The sequence below is a fragment of the Pelophylax lessonae genome, assembly GCF_965119305.1.
Source record: "Pelophylax lessonae genome assembly, chromosome: 12".
NCBI lineage: Eukaryota > Metazoa > Chordata > Amphibia > Anura > Ranidae > Pelophylax > Pelophylax lessonae.
The window spans coordinates 221788203-221793167 of record NC_138779.1 but is presented as its reverse complement, the minus strand read 5'-3'; positions in this window follow the sequence as shown (position 1 = coordinate 221793167).

Sequence of the window (4965 nt, the reverse complement as noted above, 5' to 3'; positions counted from 1 at the left end):
TACCTATACCATATAGCAAGGTGTGAAGATCAGTTGTCCACAATTTCGGTAAATGCCTCCATTTCTAGCGCGGTTAACTGTCATGCAGGAGAACCAGCACTTGACCCGGGAATGGTGAATACATTTGGATGGTAAGAGGCCTTTCCCGGGGCTCGGCTCCATCGCACATCTGTACAGGACAAGGATCACAGGTGCAACCAGCCAGCCAGAGACACCTGCCGCCGCCATATGTGCATCCCCCATATCCCTGCATCTCGTCCAGATCCCAGCTGTGCCAAGACCATCCATTATTCCCCTCGTCCCTTCCCGACATCGGCTGCCGTCCTCCAGTATTTATGTGTTCAGCTTATTCTTTGTGCTTTACTGGCAGCCGCTTCAAAGCCTTCAAAGTGCTGAGTAATAGACGGAGGAATTCTTCTTCTCAGCAAAACAACATTCTGTGGCTAAAATAGCTCCAAAGCTTTCCCAAATGTCCCATAGTGGTCGCATTGTTTTCCCTCCATAAATAACATTGGTGGCTTGTGAAATGGCCGGCCGAGGAGAGGAGCGCGCTACCGACTGTCACCGACAACTAACCGGAACCCTGGAACCCCATTCCATGCATTAGAACTCTTCTCTATCCCTTATCTGTATAAGGCTGCGTTCACACCTGAGCGTCGCATTTTTTCGAATGTTTGAATGCGCAATTCTGAGCGTTTGTGTACAGCGTTTTTTTTTGGCGTTTTTCATTAGTTAGCCAATAGAGAAAATTATCATTTCATTATTTCAACTGCTTTTATTTATTATTTATTTATAACTTTTTTTGTAAGGGGTTATGGGTTAGGGTTTAAAGGTTAAGGTTAGGGGTTCATTGATTTATTTATAATTTTACCTATTATCTTTTTCTTTCTTTCTTTAGGTTAGAGGTTAGGGTTAAGGTTAGAATTTAGGAGCAGGGTTAGGGTTTAGGATTAGGGTTAGGGGTTAATATTAGGGTTAAGGGTTGTGGTTAGTTTTTTTGTTTATTATTTATTTATTTAATTGATTTTTATTATTATTATTTATTTATTTACTCTTTCTTTCTTTCGTTAGGTTAAGGTTAGGGTTAAAATTAAGGTTAGGGTTAAAATTAAGGTTAGGGTTTAGGATTAGGGTTAGGGGTTAATATTAGGGATAAGGGTTTGGTGTTAGGTTTTTTGTTTATTTTTTTATTTATTATTTATTTCTTTATTTATTTTATTAATTTATTGTTGTTATTTATATATTTACTTTTTTTCTTTATTTATTTATTTATTTTCTAGGTTACGGTTAAGGTTAATGTATTAATTAATGTATTATTATAATTTATTTATTTACTTTTTTCTTTATTTATTTGGTTAGGTTATGGTAAGGTTAGGGGTTAATATTAGGGTTAGGGTTTAGGAGTAGGGTTAGGGGTTAATATTAGGGATAAGGGTTGGGGTTAGGTTTTTGGTTTATTTTTCTTATTTTTTAATTTATTATTTATTTATTTATTTTATTAATTTATTGTTGTTATTTATAAATTTCCTTTTTTTATTTATTTATTTATTTATTTTGCTAGGTTAGGGTTAAGGTTAGAGGTTAATATCAGGGTTAGGGTTTAAGAGTAAGGTTGGGGTTAATATTAGGGTTAAGGGCTGTGGTTCATTTTTTTGTTTATTTATTATTTATTTATTTTAGTTTTTATTATTATTTATTTACGCTTTCTTTCGTTAGGTTAAGGTTAGGGGTTACTTTTAGCGTTAGGGTTTTTTTAAAATAATGTATTATTATTATTTATTTGCTTTTTTTCTTTATTTATTTTGTTAAGTTATGGTAAGGTTAGGGGTTAATATTTGGGTTAGGGTTGTGGTTAGTTTTTTTATTTTTATTTATTATTTATTTATTAAATAGATTTGTTATTATTATTATTTATTTATTTACTCTTTCTTTCTTTCGTTAGGATAAGGTAAGGGGTTATTATTAGGGTTAGGGTTTTTTTAAATTAATGTATGATTTATTTATATTTTTAGTTTTTTCTTTATTTATTTTGTTAGGTTATGGTAAGATTAGGGGTTAATATTAGGGTTAGGGTTTAGGAGTAGGGTTAGTGGTTATTAATAGAGATAAGAGTTGGGGTTTGTTTTTTTTTATTTATTTTTCTTATTTTTTTATTTATTATCTATTTATTTATTTATTTATTTATTTATTTTATTAATTTATTGTTATTATTTATGTATTTACTTTTTTTCTTTCTTTATTTTGTTAGGTTAGAGTTAAGGTTAGAGGTTAATATTAGGGTTTAAGAGTAGGGTTAGGGGTTAATATTAGGGTTAAGGGTTGTGTTAGTTTTTTTGTTTATTTATTATTTATTTATTTAATTGATTTTTTATTATTATTTATTTATTTACTCTTTCTTTCCTTCACTAGGTTAAGGTTAGTTGTTAATATTAGAGTTAGGTTTTTTTAATGAATGTATTATTATTATTATTATTTATTTACTTTTTTCTTTTTTTATTTTGTTAGGTTCTGGTAAGTTAAGGGGTTAATATTAGGGTTAGGTTTTAGGATTAGGGTTAGGGGTTATTATTGAAGGCAAGGGTTGGGGCTAGGTTTTTTGTTTATTTTTCTTACTTTTTTAATTTAGTATTTATTTATTTTATTAATTTATTGTTATTATTTGTGTATTTACTTTTTTTTCTTTCTGTCTTTATTTTGTTAGCTTAGGGTAAAGGTTAGAGGTTAATATTAGGGTTTAAGAGTAGAGTTAGGGGTCAAAATTAGGGTTAAGGGTTGTGGTTAGTTTTTATGTTTTTTCATTATTTACTTATTTAATAATTTTTTTAAAAAATTATTATTATTTATTTATTTACTCTTTCTTTCTTTCGTTAGGTTAGGGTTAGGGTTTTTTTAATTAATGTATTATTATGATTTATATATTTACTTTTTTTCTTTATTTATTTGGTTAGGTTATGGTAAGGTTAGGGGTTATTATTAGGGTTAGGGTTAGGGGTTATTAATAGAGATAAGGGTTAGGGTTAGGGGTTATTAATAGAGATAAGGGTTGGGGTTAGGTTTTTTGTTTATTTTTCTTATTTTTTAATTTAATATTTATTTATTTTATTAATTTATTGTTAATATTTATGTATTTACTTTTTTCTTTCTCTCTTTCTTTATTTTTTTAGGTTAGGGTTAAGGTTAGAGGTTAATGTTAGTGTTAAGGGTTGTGGTTAGTTTTTTGTTTATTATTTATTTATTTCATTGATTTTCTATTATTATTATTATTTATTTATTTACTCTTTCTTTCTTTCGTTAGGTTAAGGTTAGGGGTTACTTTTAGGGTTAGGGTTTTTTTTTTTTAAATGTATTATTATTTATTTACTTTTTTCTTTATTTATTTTGTTAGGTTATGGTAAGGTTAGGGGTTAATATTAGGGCTAGGGTTTAGGAGTAGGGTTAGGGGTTAATATTAGGGTTAGGGTTGTGATTAGTTTTTTTTGTTTATTTATTATTTATTTAATTTATTTTTTTAAATTATTATTATTTATTTATTTACTCTTTCTTTCTTTTGTTAGGTTAAGGTTAGGGGTTAATATTAGGGTTAGGGTTTAGGATTAGGGGTTATTAGGGTTTGAAGTTAATATTAGGGTTTAGGGATAGGGGTTAATATTAAGGTTAGTGTTTAGGATTAGGGGTTAATATTACGGTTAGGGGTTAATATTACAGTTAGGGTTTAGGATTAGGGGTTAATATTAGAGTTTAGGGTTAAGGGTAAATATTAGGGTTAGGGGTTAATATTAGGGTTTAGTATTAGGGGTTAATATTCGGGTTAGGGGTTAATATTACAGTTAGGGTTCAGGATTAGGGGTTAATATTAGAGTTTAGGGAGACTGATGTGATTGTGGGGGAGGGGACATTAGAGTGTAAGCTCCTCTGGTGCAGAGACTGATGTGACTGTGGGGGAGGGGACATTAGAGTGTAAGCTCCTCTGGTACAGAGACTGATGTGACTGTGGGGGAGGGGACATTAGAGTGTAAGCTCCTCTGGTACAGAGACTGATGTGACTGTGGGGAAGGGGACATTAGAGTGTAAGCTCCTCTGGTACAGAGACTGATGTGACTGTGGGGGAGGGGACATTAGAGTGTAAGCTCCTCTGGTACAGAGACTGATGTGACTGTGGGGGGAGGGGACATTAGAGTGTAAGCTCCTCTGTACAGAGACTGATGTGACTGTGGGGGAGGGGACATTAGAGTGTAAGCTCCTCTGGTACAGAGACTGATGTGACTGTGGGGGAGGGGACATTAGAGTGTAAGCTCCTCTGGTACAGAGACTGATGTGACTGTGGGGGAGGGGACATTAGAGTGTAAGCTCCTCTGGTACAGAGACTGATGTGACTGTGGGGGAGGGGACATTAGAGTGTAAGCTCCTCTGGTACAGAGACTGATGTGACTGTGGGGGGAGGGGACATTAGAGTGTAAGCTCCTCTGTACAGAGACTGATGTGACTGTGGGGGAGGGGACATTAGAGTGTAAGCTCCTCTGGTACAGAGACTGATGTGACTGTGGGGGAGGGGACATTAGAGTGTAAGCTCCTATTTCTAAGATCCTAATCTTTATTCATCAATAACATAAAAATATAATAAATAAATAATAACACGGTGGATCGCTCCGGTAAACTTTATTAATGTATTAATTATAAATTTCTTATTATTATTTATTACTTTAATAATTGTTGTGAGGTGAAGTGGGCGTGGCCTGTCAGTCGAGGATGCCAAGGAGTTAATCTGGGAAGATGGCGGACGCTTGCAGCTCGGTCTCCATGGTAACCAGAGGGCGCAGGGTAGCATGTCACGTGGGTAAGGGAGGCGGGACCTCGTCGGTCTCCATGGCGATGCTTACAGGGAACTCAGGCTGTCCGTCACGGATGGGCGCCGCTGATTGGTGGAGGCGGCTGTCAGTGAGCGGAAGTTGTGGGCGGGGTCAGGGG